The sequence below is a fragment of the Miniopterus natalensis genome, chromosome 13, assembly GCF_054644295.1.
Source record: "Miniopterus natalensis isolate mMinNat1 chromosome 13, mMinNat1.hap1, whole genome shotgun sequence".
Taxonomy (NCBI): Eukaryota; Metazoa; Chordata; class Mammalia; order Chiroptera; family Miniopteridae; genus Miniopterus; species Miniopterus natalensis.
In genome coordinates this window covers 36713396-36732461 of record NC_142093.1, presented here as the reverse complement: position 1 = coordinate 36732461, position 19066 = coordinate 36713396, and the positions used below count along the sequence as shown (strand labels likewise).

Here is a 19066-nt window from a genome sequence, read left to right as displayed (position 1 = left end):
CTTCTTAGTTGCTTTCAAAGTTCAAATGGGCTTACCTTGTGCTAGTCTTAGTCTTGCGTTATCCACAAATACCTTACGATATCAAAGAACATGAAGATATTGGTGAGATGTTTTTCCACTGAAGGACCTTTGGATATCAAATGGCTAAATTTCTCTAGTTTGCATTATAACCTATCTGTGTACCTTTTTGGTAATGGGGCTAATTTCTATCAACAGTATAAACCAGCTGGAATAGTTCTCAGAAGGCCAAAGATAGAATTTCTTTGAAGAGGAAAAACAAACAAAACTTCTTTCAGTAAGTAAGTAGGAGCATTTCTCTCAAAGTCATAACCAATCATTTAGAAATACAGCAAATAAAATGGAGTAATTTATTCATTTATTCAACTATTTTCAGGAATTATTCTAGGTGCTGTAGATACTGTGGTAAACAAATCAAGAGGCTCTGCCTTCATGGAATTTATGGTTTAACAAGGAAAAGAGTATAATGTAGTATAATGTCCTTGTAGCGATAGATGCTATGGAAAAATAAAGCAAAAAGAAGAGCTAGATGGAGGATTCTCTCACCATTAATATTTACTTAACGCGTAATCCCGGTCCTCTGAAACCATTCACAAAACCATGAATCTTACATGTTGACGTAGTTCAAAGATGAATAGTAAAAGTAACACAACCATTTAGTTTTAGAAGCATGTACTGAACATGCTCAGGTTTAATTATTGTTTATGTGTCTAAAATTTATCAGCCAATAGTTACTAGAATTTTTTCCAAGAGAGATGAAGGCAAGATGCCAGGTGGCTAATGAAATAACCTTTGTGGTGTTTACTGTCTGGCTTTTTCTATTTTGACAAAGTTAAAATAATGACAGTTTTTCTCCCCCCAAAATAGTTTAGTTTGAGTGCCTTCCTTTAAAAATTTTTTTTATTGTGAAATATAACAGAGAGAGAAAAATGTTTTTAGAACATAAATATTCATCTTAACAAATTATCGAAAAAGCAAATGCTTTAAAAAACACTCAGGTCGAGAAATAGGTTGCTGCTATTCACCCAGAAGTTCCCAATATACCACAATCCCTTCATTCTTTGAGTTATCCAGTATCCTGACTATTAAGATTTTACGACATATGTAAAAATTTCTATACAATAAAATTAGTTTTGCCTTGGTCTTACTAGAGATTTAACAAACTTGCCCCATTCTGATGACTATATAGGAGACTGCACTAAGTCTATAGAGCAATTTGAGGAGAATTGATATCACTGTACCATTGCATTTTCTAGTCCATAAATCCGTTATATTCCTCAATTGTTTTGACTTCTTTTATAACTTTCAATTAAGTTTTTTAGTTTTCCCCATAGACATTTGACACCTCTAATTTGATTATGTATTTTAATTATCTGTTTCTCTGTCTCCTTCTCTTTCTTGGTAGCTAGCTATGTATTTATAATTATGTCTATGTACTTCAAAAGATAGTGTTTGGTAAAATCAAAATTTATTTAGGTCACAAATACATTTACCATTTTATTTTCTCTTCAATCTTTCCTGTTTTTATGACCTTTCCTCTAAAGACTATCACAAGTTTATTTTTTGCTTTAATGTGCTGAAGGTGCTATTCTGCTATTGTCTGACTTCCGTTGCTGTTGTTATATTATCAGTTATCTATCTGACTGGTGAACCTTTGCAGATATATATTTTTTTCTGTACTGTTTTGTTTAATATTTTTTCTCTGTCACTAGTGTTTTGCAATTTTACTATGATGTACTTTTCTTTAAATATATTTTTATTTGTCCTGCTTGAGATTCATTGGGATTCTTGAATTTGTAAATTGATTTTTTATCAGTTCTGAAAAATTCTCAGTCATAGTCTTTTCAATAGTCTTCTGTATCATTTATCTATTCTGGTTTTATGGGACTCTAATCATATAAATATTTGATTTTTTAACTGTATCTTCTATACCTCTACCTAATCTTTTGTATTTTCTATTTATCTGTGTCTTTGCATTTCCATCTTTATATTTTCTTTTCACCTATCTGATTTTGCTAATTGTTTATTAAATAGTTTCTAAACAGCTTTTTTTAGCTTTAAAATTTTAGTCTGCTCTGTGTGTGTGTGTGTCTTCCAATTTGTGTGGGGCATTGTGGTAAAAAATATATGGAGAAATAACCTAAAGATTAGCACTATGTTATTTTCTTCTACTCTTAATTATTTTCTAATGCTCTTTACGGTACTTGAGAGTCCTAGGAATCCAAAATCACTTTAATCTAAATTCAAGATTTGACTACCTAGATGACTAAAAGCAGGACTGTAGTCTATACAAGGGCTGCTTTATTTACAGTTCATCTTTTCTACTTATCAGCCCACAGTGGAGGAAAACTTACCATGTCCCCAAACAGGGCCATGACTGTGATTTCTGTTTTGATAGGCTTAATGATGTACCTCTTATCTGTCTCTTTAGTCTTGAAAACATCAACAAGTTCTAGGTTCATCTTCCTGGAGTCTCACCTTGTCCACAATCTCAGCTTGATAATCCCTCAATACCTTATTAGACCTTTGATGTGTTTAAGGCAACATTATTTTTTTTTCTTTTTGGACTTGAAAAAAATGTCAACCATTTTCAGTTGTCTTCTACATGAGCGCCTGCATGAATTTCCTAGTCTGCCTTTCTCAGTATCAGAAGTCGAAGAATAAATGTTTATGCACAAAAGTTTTGATTAATTGTAATAATAACTACTTCTTACTTAGGACTTTATATCTATGCCAAGTTTCATGATGAAAAATACTTATGTAAGTGATTTTGTTTAAACCTCATAGATGTCTCATTAAATATTTTGTTACATTAATTTTATAATGGAAAAATTGAGGCTCAGATAGGTTAACTGCTTTGGTGGAGGTAACAGCTTCTAAGTAATAGAGCCAGAATTACAACTCAAATGGGTCTAACACAAAAACATGTACTTTCCCCATCTGTTTTGATTCTTACCCTGAAAAGTCAGGTCTGTTTTGATGTCATTTTTACAAAGTTGTGTATGTTTTTTCATTCAACAACCACTTTTGAAAGAGTCAATTTCGATGCAGTATGATGTTAAATTAAAATATATTGAGACATTATGTTGGCTTCATAATTTTGCCTGATATTTTACAAGTCATCCTTGCCTGGGGCCATGCTAATCTACTCTGTATCATTCCAATTTTTACTATATGTGCTGTTGAAGAAAGCACAATTTTGTCTGATATTTTAAAGCTGAATAGTGGTTCTTATAAGTTTTTAAGTAAATCTATCTTGTGACATTTTAATATATTTTAGTAGCTTATAGGAGGACAGCATGCAATTATGCATAAAATCTGTGATTCACGTCACCCCTTGTATATTTTTTATAGTTATGCAAACTGGATGCATAGGCCTTTTTACATTTCAGAACATGCTCGAATCTGAAGAATTCAGTTGTTAGTTAAATTAGAATATAAGGATAACAAACATATTTCTAAAGTTTTGATAAAGAAGACGATGATTTCCAACTACATGTCTCTAATGAAGGGAGAATGGAAAAAATCGACTGAGTAACGAAAGAGTGATTTGTAAGAGTATGATAGTCTCTTAATGTAAGTATGTCCTTTGTTTTATTCCAGAAGATCAACTCAACCATTTTCTGTTGGCTCTGCATTTTAAAGGTTTTGTTTTGGTTTTCCTTTAGTTATTTGTATTTTCAACACATAAAGTGTTAATAAGGCTTAGGCTAAAAGGGTTGACCCTGGACAGCTTCTTCTATTTCACTTTATGTCTCTCTCTGTTTCTCTGTCTCTCTGTTTTGCTTTTCTCTCTCTTTCTCTTTTATAGTTTTTATCATTTTTATTTGATTGAAATGTAAAGTTTTGGCTACTTTCTATCAATGAGAAATAAGTCATTACTATCCCCACCTGTTTCCAGCTTAGATATTTGTGAGGATATACTAAATCCTATTTAAAAATATTTCTTCTTTCCTCCTACTTTCCCTCCCTCCCTCCCTCCCTCCCTCCCTCCCTCCCTCCCTCCCTCCCTCCCTCCCTCCCTCCCTCCCTCCCTCCCTCCCTCCCTCTTAATTAAAAACCTATTAGGCAGGCCCGAGAGAGATGGGAAAGCAGCATGAGGGTAGCCAGGACCCACATAAGGAAGGCCTTCAAGCAAGGAAGCATTTGGTAGGATAGAAGTTTGCTACATGCAGGGACTTGCCCATAGAAATAATTGTGTTGAGAACTCAGGGTTCTCACTCTCAGAAGTAAGAAATACAAATGTGGAAAAGGGGAAAGCTAGAATAAACCCTGTGGTTTTAGACTGGAAATGAGGTTACTATAAGCTCTCTATATAATATCTATAATTTCTTAGCACTGTCCACTAAGAGAGACTAAGAGTGGTGAAGTCTCAGTAGCAATAAGCATGCTTATCACCCATATAGCGGTTTTTATTTACTATCCTCCACTAGAGGAACTAGTGCTCTTTGGAAAAATGGCTATTTCCAGGACTTAGGTGGGGAAAAACAAGATGGACTGAAATACCTCTTGGTGCCAGAAAGTAAGGAAGTACTTAAAAATGATAGTATCATGTCATGAAAATACAGATATTAGTTTAAAGGAGCTCTCATTGGCCAAATATTTAAAATAAATATGTATAGTAATGTGTCATAACCATTGGAATAAAATAAAACCCCACAAGTTTACATTGATATAAATTAATAAATAGCTCCACATTTCAGTAAAAGAGATCAATATTATTATTTTAATTTTTTAAAAAATATGTTTTTATTGATTTTAGAGCAAGAGGAAGGGAGAGGGTTAGAGAGAGAGAAACACATCAGAGATAAATACTGATTGGCTGCCACCCCCATGTCCTTGGGCATGTGCCCTGACTGGGAGTCGAACCAGTGACCTCTTGGTTCATGCGTCAACACAACCACTGAGCAACACCTACTGGGCCATTATTTCAATTTTATAGCTAAGGAAACTGAAGCAAACTGAGACTTGGAGAGGTTTATCAACTTTCTCATTGTCACAGAACTAGTAAGTGTTAAATTTGAACCATAAACTGAAATTTGACTCTAGAGTTCAGATTCTCAACCAGTACATTTAGTTTCCATTTCTGATCTTACAACTTTCAAACCAAGTCTTGACCTCCTGGCCTAATTGCTGGCTTTCTCTGAAGATTTGGCAACCAGCTCATCAGTTGTAATCACGTAATGGAACTGTGAGTCCAGTAGCTATCATTATAAACTAAACCCACCTTTGATGTTTTCTTGAAACTTTCCTTAGCCTTCCTACTTTTTGCACAATTCTCCCAACTTCTGACACAAATGCTGTGAGTGAACATTTATACCCATAAAATTTTCCTGCTTTGGTTCTTGTTTTTAAGAGTTGGAATTACTATTGATGCGATTTTTTTTTTTTAAGAGCTCAGCCAAACAAAACCTTTTTTTGAGAGACTCAGCAGAGAGCAAATCCATGCCCTCGTCTCCTTTGGCTCAAAAAGAGTAGAACCAGCCAGCAACTCAGATGACAGACCATATTTTGCAATAGACCTTCAGCTAGATTTGTATAAGACACCAGATGCCAGCCAAATGCAACCTCTCTTCATGTCTTTCATGCTATAACTTTCCTTTCTAATTATAGTAAAAGGTTTGCATGCGTAGAAAAATTAAAAATAAAATCAGACTTCTTCAAAACAGGTTCACTCTTGAAATAGGGCAAATTAGATGTCGTCTGAGTTTTTAATACCATTTGACTGGCTGGCTAGCTAAGACTTGGCTCCCACACAACACAACAGCACTGAGATTTAAGAAAAGGTCTTTCAGTTTGACCACATGATCCTATAACCACCAGCTGACACACAGCCACATACCCTTCTCCATGACACAACTTGGCAATAGCCTGCTTTTTATCCTCTGAAATATTGAAATTGTAAGCCAAATACGTGAGAGAATTAGTTATGGACTTTGTTTCTCTTTGACTTCATGTGTTAAAGGTAAATCTATGGGTGTTAATAGTCATAATTATGGGTTTTGACGCACAACACTAATGATGCAGTATCGCATGCCTAGTTGCATAACATTACAAGGTAGAGTTCTTAGCCAAAACCCACCAAGACTGGATTAAGAACCTATGGGATGCTGGGACACTAAGGAATTTACCAGCTTTCTTTTCTTCCATCATCCCTCTTTTCAGCTACAGGTAGAGTCTCCTTGAGAAAAAGAAATATTTATGATTCATAGTGAAAAACCAAATAACTACAATGCAAGTAAAGTGTAAACCATAATCCAATGTGATACTTCCACAGAAGGTCCCATTTGAACATAAGTGATGCATAAATTAGAATGTAGAGTTTCTTTATGGGGTAAGTAGAAAACTTTGGCCTTTCATCTGAACCCAAATACCAGAAAGTAGCTATCTTAAATAAGTGTGACTTGTAAATGAAGGTAATATTCTTTTTTTAGACCTGATGGGGTGGTTGGAGATAAGAGACTTAGATGATGATTTCGATCTCTTTTGTTTGTTTATCTTCTGAGAGGATGCTTTCATATGCCTGGTAGGAATCCTCACTGTGTAAGTGTTCCTTATCTGTAATAACAGCAGTGCTCTTCCTTAATTAGGTGTTTTATTCCCATTTCTATCCCAGCTGCCACCACCATCATCATCTTCATCATCATCAATTAATATTGAGTGCTCATTGAATGAAAAATACCAAATTAAACCAAAGCATACCACACATGAAGGAAAAGACAAAGAAATATCTAAGAAAATCAGAGAATTGTGCATTTTTGAGACCAAAAAAAACACAAAATTTTGTAAATCATGTAGTCTGAATCAGTTTTGCTATAATTTGCTCATGTCTTTGTCTAGACTTTATGGAAGTCTATCATTGCCCTGCTAATATCTGAGGATTCTTTTTATTTTTATTTTATGTTATTTTCAATTACAGTTGACATTCAATATTACATTAGTTTAAAGTGTATGCCTAGTGGTTAGACATTTATATAATTTCACTGAGATATCACCTCACACTTGTCAGAATGACTCTGATCCATAAATCAACAAACAAGTGCTGATGAGGGTGTGGAGAAAAGGGGACCCTCATGCACTGTTGGTGGGGCTGCAAATTGGTGTCTCCACTATGGAAAACACTTTCAAGGTTCCTCGAAAAATTACACATTAAAGGCAGAACTATTTCTGAGGATTCTTTTTTCTAAAAAAAGTTTTAGATTGATTTTAGAGAGAAAGTGAGAGAGAAACATTAACGATCAAGGGGATCAAACCCACAACACAGGTATGGGTTGATCAGGAATCAAACTGCCACCCTCGGTGTATAGGAGGAAAGATGCTCCAACCAAGCCACAAAGGCCAGGAGTCTCTCAGAATTTTTAATTTTAATTTTTTAAAAAATATGTTTTTATTGATTTCAGAGAGAGGAAGGGAGAGGCAGAGATAGAAACATCAATGATGAGAGAGTCATTGATCGGCTGCCTCCTGCACGCCCCCTACTGGAGACTGAGCTAACAACCCGGGCATGTGCCCTGGCCTGGAATCGAACCATGACCTCGTTCTTCATAGGTCAGCGCTCAACCACTGAGCCATGCAGGCTGGGCTCTCTGAAAATTCTTGATGGAGGTTCTTATGTCTTCTAGTGTTGTCTGGCTCAGATTTTCTGCTTCCACTGGATTGTTGGTCACTGCCCTGCCTCTTCTCACTTCCTGTGTATCTTGTCCCTTTTATTGTCACATTGCACCTTGGTAGACCCTCCTCCAAGCTCAGGCCTTTACTTCCCCCACCACAGTTACCTCAAAAGCAAAACAAATTTTTACTGATGGTACACCTTAGGGGTGTGTGTGTTGAGGGAGATGTTCAGCACACCCAAGCAGCAACAAAACAAATTAAAATTACATGTTATTAGGCTTCCAAATTCTTAAAAGTCTCTTGACAGTACCTTTGACTAGGAGTACCTTGAGGACTATCTTTCCTCAGATAGCAGCCTCCAGCTATCTTCTGCTTTCTTCTCCTCTCACTTCTCATCTCTCTGGCCTCTTACCATTTGCCTTAACTGCTTTTTCCATCTCAGGCTGCCAAACACTCGAGATTTATATTTTGTCACAGAGAGTAATTTATTTTTTTGTTATTCTCCTTTACCTTCCAGACTATCTGCTTTGACATATTTTTTTCCAAATTTTTTTATTGTGGTGAAATAGACATGACACAAAATTTACTATCTTAACCTTTTTTAAGTGCGCAGTTTATGATATTAAGTACATTCATATTGTTATGCAATCATGACCAATATTTTTTATTACCAAATGACTAAAAGGTGGTGATTCTGTTAAATGAAAAAACTATTCACTTTAAGACAGAATTTTAATGAGATTCTAAAATAATTATTACATCTTTATGTATATACATAAATACAGTGTGTACATGTATGTATACACATTAGCACATACAAACTGCCCTCTACATACTCACATACATATTTCCCTTCCAAATGCAGCAGGGCCTCTTGAGATTGGCCTGCCTGTCACTTAGGAACAACTGGTAAATTTTACAGATTGTTATATTCTCTGAAAAGAAAAAATAATTCATTATTATTACTTAAATATATCTTTATTGATTTCAGGGAGAAGAAGGGAGAGGAGAGAGAGAGAAACATCAGTGGTGAGAGAGTCATTGATCGGCTGCCTCCTGCACACCCTGGACCGGGGATCGAGCCTGCAACCCCAGCACGTGCCCTGACCGGGAATCAAAACACGATGGCTTGGATCCTAGGTTGATGCTCAACCTCTGAGCTATGCTTGGCAGGCAATAATGTACATTTAAAAAAATAAGACCGGATGAATGGAGTAGGAAGTTTATACTGCATATCACACGCCATACTTGGCCTCAGATTGTCTGAATATCTTCTTTCCCCGCAGCATTTAAATTCATATGGCAACTAATACCACCTCTCTAGTTCCTTCTTATTCATATCATTTTCTCTGTCTTACTCTCCTTTCAGGTTCTCTCCCTTTTTCTGGTGTCTATATCTGCTCTTTTTTTTTCTTTCCTACCCAGGATCTGATGTTCTTTCTCAAGCCTCCACAACCTTTTTATGCTGATCAATTTAATGTATTCTGGGTTCCTTCCTCTGAGGCACCACCCATCACAGTGCTTAGCATAACAAAGGGCCTTTATTTTCCCATGCTAGTGGCAAGGAATTAGAAATAACACTGAGGAGCCAGGGGAAGTCTAATATTTATAAAAGATGGATTTATTTAATAATTTATTTCAAGGCTACTGAAAACCATATGAAAAAATTGGATGCTAAGTTATACCATATCCCCAAATAAATGTCAAGTGGATCAAATATTTTATTGTAAAAATGAAGAAAAAGGTAATAAAAATAAAATACAGAAGATTAAAAAATCTGGTAGAAGTATCTAAAATGTGTATCATAGACAATGTAATACATTCTTATCAATATAAAAAGCTCCCATCATTTATAAGAAAAAACACACAAGCCAACAGAAAACTAGACAGAGTTCTGAACAAATATTTTTTAAATATGTGGAGTCTTAACCTCACTCATAATAACAGAAACATAAAATTTAAACCATAGGTTGCCATTTTTTCACCAAGTTTGAAAACAATCATTATACACCATAATAGTCTGGTTAAAGGGGCATCCTCATACAAGGTTGGTGGCTGTATATAGTTTGATAGAAGACAATCTGTCAATACCTATCAAAATCTGAAATGTTTGCTTGGGCCCTGTCATTTGATTTCTAAGTATTTAAGCTGCAGATGTACTCACAAAATGCATAATGATGTATGTATAAAAAGGATTGATGCTACATTGTTATTAATAAAGATACAAAAAACAAAAAGAAACAACCCAAATTTCCATTAATAGGTTATTCTTTAAGTAATTTATGCATATTCAAATGATATAAAACTACTCTGTGTAAAAAGGAATGTCATATATATGCACTGAAATGTAAGGACTTTTCAGAGTATTAAGTGAAAAAGCAAGATACAGAAATTGAATGTATTTATCATTTGTGTAACTAATACACAGCGTTGTATAAAAGTATAAATGTGTGTATTTTTACAGAATATACATGAAAGATAGATAAGAAACTAATAAGAGTGGTTGCCACTGGAAAGTGGTACCGGGAAGCTTACTTTTCACTATTTGAAAACATTTACATGTTTTACCTATCCATAAATGTAACTTTAAAAACAAGTTTACCAGTCTCAGGACAGAACAGTGAGTCAGTGTGGCATGGTTGTTATGGGAATAACCCACTCATACCATGGTTGCTTCGGTTGAGTTATTTTGTATTGGGAACATTTAATTATTGCTACTACAATTCAACATTGCAAGGAAAGGTGATTATATGAACAAAACAGAAATAGGAATACGCCAGTTAAGACAACACCAGTAGAAAATGCCAAATCTTTTGAAATAGAACCTAAGATTTTCCAAGGTAGAGAGTTGGGCGCGCCTGATAAATTTCATGAAGGACAATCATTTAAACACTCAACATGCCTGAAAGGTGCTAGCAAGGTCAAAACTCCCAGAGCGAGGTATGAGAACAAGACTGTCACCCCACGCACATGCAAACACTGGTGATCAAAGTCAAGTTGAAGATTATGAAGAAGGCTTAGACACCAATTAAAATCATACTACTGAAGAATTAGCATGTAATTCTTCAGAAAACAGTTGCTATTGTGGAGAACGTGCCAGTTTTGTGAGCCTTTTTGACCAACTGGATACAGATACTTGTATTCTCCCACACTTCCTGATCTCCTGCACTTTGGGGGGAAAATACTGGTCTCTAATTCTCCCTTTAAGAAGACATTTACCTTCTGCAGGTATCCAATCATTAGGTAGCTCCTCTTTCTCCTTGCATTTTCTTATCAGATCCTTGCCTCACCCCATCCTCTGGCCCAGACCACCTTGGAGGTAGAGAATATACTTCACAACTTTGTATTAAGTCAAGCGTTCAGACAACCAGACAGAGCACATTGTTCATCACTATGAACAAAATGAAAAGGCATCAGTTGTTGTGTTATACAGTCAGACCAAGACAGGGCAAACAAAGAGCAAAAATAGATATGGACAGAAGAAAACTAGTGAAATAAACACACAAGAACAAGCAGAGAGGGTCTTCCTCTCGATCATGTCTCTTTAGACGATAATTATTTACCACCCAAAATAATCTACTATTAGGTATTATCTTCTGTTTTAACTCTTCCAGAAGTCCTTAAACCCCTCACTTCCTGACAATCTCCCAGGGAAAAGATATGAACTTAAATCAGCTTTCCTTTATCCAATCACTTTTGAATTTCTCTATTAAGTTTCTCTACATCAAAAAGCCCAGTGTTTACAACAAGGTTGTTTTTGCTCCCTTTGACCCCAAAGGCCTCAAATCCTCTATGAAGGTGGCTTCCTTTTAAATAGTATTCTAATGCCCAAGGATAAAAACCCCTTACTTAAGTAAATAACTTAATGCAAAGGTGTCTCATGTTACTATAAATGAAGAATTCTTCTAACTATTATGTAACATTTATCTCTATTGAGACCTAATGAGCATTTATTCCCTCTTTACAATGCCAAACATTGGGAGGAAAAATCTTTAAAAAATATTACTAAGCCTAGGGATTTCCTAATACCTCAATATTTGATATGATATAGGAAAAACATAAAAACAATAGTCTGACATTTTTTATTCTAATTTTGACCTCATTTTTTAATGCAGATGTTTCAAATGGTCTTTTGAAGAGAGACAAATGATACTGATTCTTTCTACTACGCAGCAGTTAAGTCAGTGAATGGGAGAACTAGAATCTCTCCTGAACCCTAGACCTGGATGCCCACTATCTACTAGTTTTCACCTGGTTGGTCCCTCGGGTTTGTGACTCCACAGGTCTTCCTTAGAAACCAACACCTTCTTCTGTCCTATCCCACTCAAGACTAACATCCTTCTTATAACTCGGGTCAGGAATCCTGGTCTCATTTTTGACTCTTTCTCCTTTTAAAATTCTTTTTAAAATCTATTTATTTTAGAGAAAGAGGAAGGGAGAGTGGGAGATTTGTTGTTCCACTAATTTATGCATTTGTTGGTTGATTCTTGTATGTGACCTGACAGGGGATCAAACCCAAAATTTGACATATTGGAGATGGTGTGCTAACCAACTGAACTACTCAGTCAGGGCCTTTCCTCTCTTTTTTGATAAATGCAGTAAATCATTAGTCTTGTTAGAAAAATTGTACAACAAACACACATGTGCTCGTATGTGCACACACACACCTCTGTCTCTTTCTAATGAGATATTCATAGTCAGACCATCAGTTCCCATTTTAATTAATCATTTAATTTCTCTCCCAGATTCCGGTTGTGTCTCACTTCAAATCATTCTCTACACTGCAGTCATCTTTCTCTCTGAATACATGCTTATAAAAAATAAATAAAATAGTAAGTTTTCTACATTTAAAATCTGATCATGTAACTCCTCCACTTAAAATTTCTCATAGGACACAGTGTCTTAAGATTAAATGAAATTCTGGCAGCTCTAAAGTTGTCCATGTACAGGCCCCTGCTTTCATGTCCAGTCTCATGTTTTATTTTTCTGAGTTCCAGACACATTGAGCTCCTTTAAGTCCCTTTAAATACCCAGAACACTCTCTTCTGCCTCTAACCCTTTGCATATGCAGTTACATCTGTTTAACTATCTGTTACTCAACATCCAGATCTCAGATTGAATTTCATATCTTCCAAAGGCTTTGCCAGATCCTCTGCAAGCCCACACCTCTGCCAATACTAGGCTGGTAGGTCAATGTGCGGCCTATATGCTTCCGTAACCCTCTATGTTTACCTATTTCAGATGAGGTATTACCTGTATTACAAATTTCCTCTGCCTTACTATGAAGCACTCAGTAAATAATCAACAACTTGAAAATAGAAGATAACCACAAACCAGCAGAATTCTTAGCATATAGTAAGCACTCAAGAAGTATTTGTTGATATTTGTTGAATGATTGAGTGAGTGAATGAATAAATCTCAGTGCCCCATATCCTCAAGTTGAAATCAGTATCCCAAGCCAAGTTCATACCCCAACCAAAGGATCTGAATGCCATAAGCAGTTGCAAACTTAGAGGAACAGCAAACTCCTTTTCACTGACAACCACAATCTTCATAGGCATCTCACCGAGGAAAATATCTGTTTACTGATGCCAAAGAGGTGTGTGAACAGTAAAATTCAATGACTCCTAAGCCTTATACTAGAATTTCCCTTCAACATCTCTGGAAATCCAGCAGCATAGGTCCATGTGAATGAAGAGAAGGCATCAGTGGATTTCACTGTCAGAAGGACTATTTCCAATAAGGAAGAAGAGAGATGAATGGGCAGTCTGTCCCCTTCCTCCCCTCCATGCCCTTTTTCCTTTCTCCCTCCCTCCCTCCCTCCCTCCCTCCCTCCCTCCCTCCCTCCCTCCCTCCCTCCCTCCCTCCCTCCCTCCTTTTCTTCCTTTCTTCTATCATCTCTTCCTTTCTTCATGGAGTTAGACTTGAACCACACACAGAGACGCACACACAGTCACACACACTCACAAATTACCATTTGCAGCCTATGTTCATGGAGGAGTAGGACAAGTACACAAACAACCAGTGTTTCACAAATATCTAAGGTGAATTTCACTTGCATTAAATATTTATTAGCCAGTGCCTGTCCATTGAGTCCTTAGGTATATTTCTTCTTTTAAGTGTTATTTTCTGCCTGGAATTAGAATGATGGTCTCAGCCAAAGATAGAAAGGAATAATAATGCACAGCATCCTAGAAGCACCTATCCTCAACTTACCCTATTGATATAAGAGTAGAAAGGTGCCCCTAATCTCAGGTACATTGTCAGCATCTGCCTGTTTTATTTTGAATCAAAGGAAAGAAAAAGATAGGAAAGGAAGAGTTGGTAACTGTGGTATAAGTAATTTGGTCTTAAGGGCTGTTTCACCCCTAAAGAGAAAAGGAATTAGCCTCAGGCCAGTTGGACTAGTGGAACATCAAGTATATTGACACTGCTCATGGACGAAGGGCTGGGAAGGACCTGGGAGAATCTCTGCTTCCTCATTTTCTTGGGGCAGCTGAAGCCCCTAAATGTGGCACTGATAATAAGATGATATACTTTCAGTCAATGATGTGTGTGGTTTTCCTCTCCTCCCCCCAGCTATTAAAGCTGTATTCAGTGGGAGACACATAGTAATTTGTTGGAAATCACGATTTGTTAAGAAACTCTCACAAAACCCCAAGAGCCCATTATATTAACAGAAGTGACAAGAAAATAAATGTTTTTGACAAGGGAGTGCTCCTATCTGGGGAAGATGGCTGCAACATCGGTGATTATTCAGCAAATCAAACTTATTTAAACACACTGTCTCTGATACTTAATAAATGTTATAGTGTGGCTTTTTGTGGCTAATAAAACTTGGTTTACATTCCACCCCGTGCCTTCTATGACTCGCCTCCCTGGGCTCACTTAAAGTGCATTAAGAAGCAGCAAGCCAGATCAGGACGACTGGCTGCAAACTTAAATAATTCATTTATGCACCACTGCTCTCAGACTGTGTTTTTACAAATGCTGTAATGAGACAAGCTGTGAAATGTTTTACGTGGGGAAAAGGCAGGGAAGTCACTGAAAGAAAATCCCCTTTCCATGCCTTCTTTCCTTGAGGTTCAAGACAAAAACAAGGAAAGCATGTCTTATAAAAACATTCCTGCCATTTACTGACGCCCCGTACCTTTGGCATCAGTTAGAGCCCATGTATACTTTTCCATTAACTAGAATTAAAGTTATGTCATATTTGAGAGATTTAATACCTGAGTTAATTGATAAAATTGCCATAGATGTAATCAAATTCTTACAAGGATATTTTGGGGAAAAGTCATCACAAAATTATTGTAAAGTTTACCTGAAGAAATAAGTGGGGAAAAATATCCAATAAATATTGTAAAATAAAAATGATACGTACTTGATCTGTGAAATAACAAAGCAAATTATAAAACAGTGATATTTTAAAAAGTGTGACACTAACCATGGAATAAATAGGCAATCAATGAAACAGTCTAAAAAGAACTGGGTGAAACAGCCCAGAAACAAGTGAAAAATATTTATATATTCAATATACAATAAAAGCAGCAATACAAACTAGTGAGAAAAGAATATATACTTTTTAAAAAATCTTTCAAACTACTTAGTTGCTTATTTGAAAAAGAAATTGTATTCAGAGAATTTACCATTTGAAATAACAAATAAAGTGATGACTTAATTATCACCAGTGAGATCTAAAAGAGCTATGAAAGATTTATAAAGGAGCTAGAAAAAATTTAACAACATTTATATAATTTTTGAGAGGGAGAGATTATCCTAAGCATAGCACAGAGATAAACTACAAATAAAGAGCTTACTATGTTTTATTACCGAGAAATATAAAAACGGACATTAGTTTATAAAACTACTATTAAAAAAAAAGATAAATAACAAATTATAAGTATTTTAATTGTATAGGGTGAGGGTTAATATTTCTATTACATAGATTTCTTACATATCAAAAATAATTATATTTTGAAAGTAAATAAAGGATTTGATTAGACAAGATAGAAACTATGAGATATAAAATAATAAGACAATAGTGAGGTGAAGGCCTGGGGGGGGGGCTTCAGGGTGGAGGCTGTCAATGGGGGAAAAAAGGGAACATCTGTACTATTTGCACCAATAAAGATAAATTAAAAAAATAATAAAATGCCTTTTGTTTTTGTCTGGTTTTTGCTTGTCACAATAGCAAGGGTAAAAGATTATTAACTCCTAATGTTGAGGGTATGGAGAAAAGGCTTCTGATGAAAGTGTTAGCTCAGTATTTTCTTGAAGGAATTCTCTCAAATCACTATATGTTTCAAAATATTTTTAAAAATACATTTTTTGAAATGGAAGTTTCTCTTCTAGGGATTATATAAGGAAACGATCAGAGAAATTTACAGAGATGTAGTATAAAGAAGTTCATCACAAGGTTATTTTTTAGGTAAAAAGCTGAGGAAAACAAATATCCTCAAAGCAGGGTGCTTACATGTTATGAAATACTTTGTAGCTATTAATAGTAATTTTGGAAAGACATTTTTATAAGAAAATACTTGTGACATTTTTGAAATAAAAAGGCAGGCAACAAACAGTATGTGAAGCATGCTACTAATTTATTTAAAACATATATATGAATATACCTACGCAGGCAATACTGAGATCAAATGTATCAGGACACAGAAGGAAGTGAAAGAAAGTTATGCCAGAGACCCATTAACCAGAATAAATTGTATATAGCTATATTAACATCAGACAAATTAGTCTTTAAGGGAAAAGCATCACAAGAGATAAAAAAAAAAAAAAGTTACTACATGTAGATCATGTCCAAGTCATTGGGAAGCTTAAACATTCTCAACTTGTATGTACTTAAAAACAAAACTTCAAAACCTGGTGAAAGGTTTAAAACATATGACTTTTGGTAAGGAGACAAAAAATTAAATATATATAGAATTTTTTAGAATATAATTAACAAGCTTATTCGAATAGACATAAATAGAACCCCTCCCCCAACTGCTCGTGATTAGAGAACTACATGAATTCCAAGCCCACTGTGATATTTATCAAAATTGATCACTTTATTGACTTGAAAGCAAGTCTAAATAATTTTTAAAGGACATGTTATCATAGAAAACACATTCCCGGCAGGCAATGTAATTTATTTATGTATCAATAAAAATATCACATTAGAATATCTATATAGTCGTAAATTAAGAAAAAATATTCTTACATAATTTATGAATAAAGAAAGCATTGCAGTGGGAATCAAAAGTACTCACAACTGAGTAATAAGAAAATCTTACTTATCAAACCCAACAGAATGCAGCTAAAACAATATTTAGAGGGAAATGTGTAATCTTAAATGCGTGCAGTAGAAAAGAAGAAAGGTTGGGAATATAGGAGCTAAGCGCCCAAATTTAACAGTTAGAACCTAAACAAAATAGACCCAGAGGAAATATAAAGGATACAAAAATACGTAGACAGAAATGAATAAATTAGAAAACAAAGATAGCAAAGCTTTAAAAATTAAATTTAAAAAATAAGAAATTTGATCAATTGCAGGAAAGAATTATTAGAAAAAAGATGCAACAGTGATAAAAAGAAGATAGTAAAGGAATGTGAAAAACTTTATGCCAGTAAATTTTAAAACTTAGTAAAATTCAGAAATTTGGAAAAAATTCAATATTAAAACGATTTCAAAGGGGAAACATTAACCTAAGTGAACTTCTAATATTTAAAGGAGCTGATTCAGTAGCAACAACCATCCCATGATGAAAAGGGGAGACCTAGATTTTTATTTTTAGGAACAGATAATTGTGAATGTCACATAAATTCTTTCAGAAAACAGAGACTGAGAAAATGCTCCCCTACTATTTTTATGAGGCTATGGTAATAAGGCACAAATTACAAAATTACAGGCCTATCTCCCTCATATAATATAATATTTCCTAATATAATGTAATATTATATATCATAGTTCAATAATATGATCCTAAGTAAACATATTAGCAAATGTGATCTAGGAATGTGTAAAAATAACCGAGTTGGCTTGATCCAGTTATGAAAGGTGAGTTTAAAGTAAAAAATACCTATAGTGTAATTTATCACATTAACAAATTAAAGGGGAAAAACCATAAAGTCAAAGTCAGTATGAAGCAGTAACAGTCATTGATAAAATCTAACATTGATTCATGATGTAAATAAAAAAAACACACACAACCAAAACCAACTCTTGACAAACTAGGAATCGAAGGGAATTATCCCATCCCAATAAAGTGTAATTATACAAGAAATCCCAGAGCAAACATCATTTTAGTGGTAAGAAATTAAAAATATTTCTTTTAAAATCAGAAACATGACAAAGATGCCATGTTTATTATCACCACTTTTGGTCATCAGTATAGCTATAACCTTAACCAGCACAATAAGACGGGAAAAAGACAAAATTATAATGATTACAAAGAAAGGAAAAAATCAGCATTTATATGTCATATGAAATTCCCAAAAATCTATAGGAAAACTATTACAATTAACTACTGATTATATCAAGTTGCAAAGTATAAAAATCCAAGAATCATAATTTAATTGTCTTTAAATATACTGATTGTATACTTTCAGAAAAATTAATTTAAAGAATGCATACTGTATGTAATCACAAGCAATAAAGAACCTAAACATTTTTTTAAATGTGCAAGATCTTTATGAATAAAATTATAAATCTTTATTGCAAGATGATAAAGAAAACCTAAATTCATATAGAAAATGCCACTTTAATAGATAAAAATATTCAATATTGTAAAGATATCAACTCTCTGCAAAGTCATGTAGAAATTTGATGTAATTTTTACCAAAATTTTAATACTTGTGTGTATTGTGTGTGTGTGGAATTTGACAAGATAATTCTGGAGCCAAATGTAAAGAATAGTCTGGAAACTACTGAATAAAGTGAAAGAAGCTGTGGGGTCGGGGAGAGGAGATCTTCACATACCAAATGTCAAGACTTTTCTAGAAGAATGTAGAGGCAAGAAACAGTCTCACTTGTCTGAGGCAACTGGACACATGGCAGAGCTGAGACTGCAGGGGAGTGGAGGGTGAGCGAACTAGGGAGCGATTCTCACATCTATAGAGACAGTCCACATGGATTAAGGACACAAAAGTGAAAGGTAAAAAGTAAAGCATTAGAGGAAACGTATAGGAGAATATCCATAAGATCTTAGCGCGAGGAAGGGTTTTTTCAAGACCCCCACCCCCAAAAAAGGCAAACAGTAAAAAAAATAAGTGGATTGTTAAAAGTAGGACTTTTGCTCATTAAAAACGACTATAAAAGGAGTAAAAGAAGAACACGAACTGAAAGGAAATATTTCCTATACATACCTATGTCAAAGGCTCATTGTCTAGGATATAGACGGAGCCTGAGGAGGGGAGAGAGGGAGGAGACAGGGCCGCCGGAGGAGAG

General features: G+C 34.9%; 1 pseudogene; it reads right to left on the bottom strand.

Annotated features, from left to right (window-relative positions):
• Nucleotides 1–3112: 3112 nt before the first annotated feature.
• On the bottom strand, nucleotides 3113–3213 carry LOC148091649 (U6 spliceosomal RNA; annotated as a pseudogene).
• Nucleotides 3214–19066: the final 15853 nt, after the last annotated feature.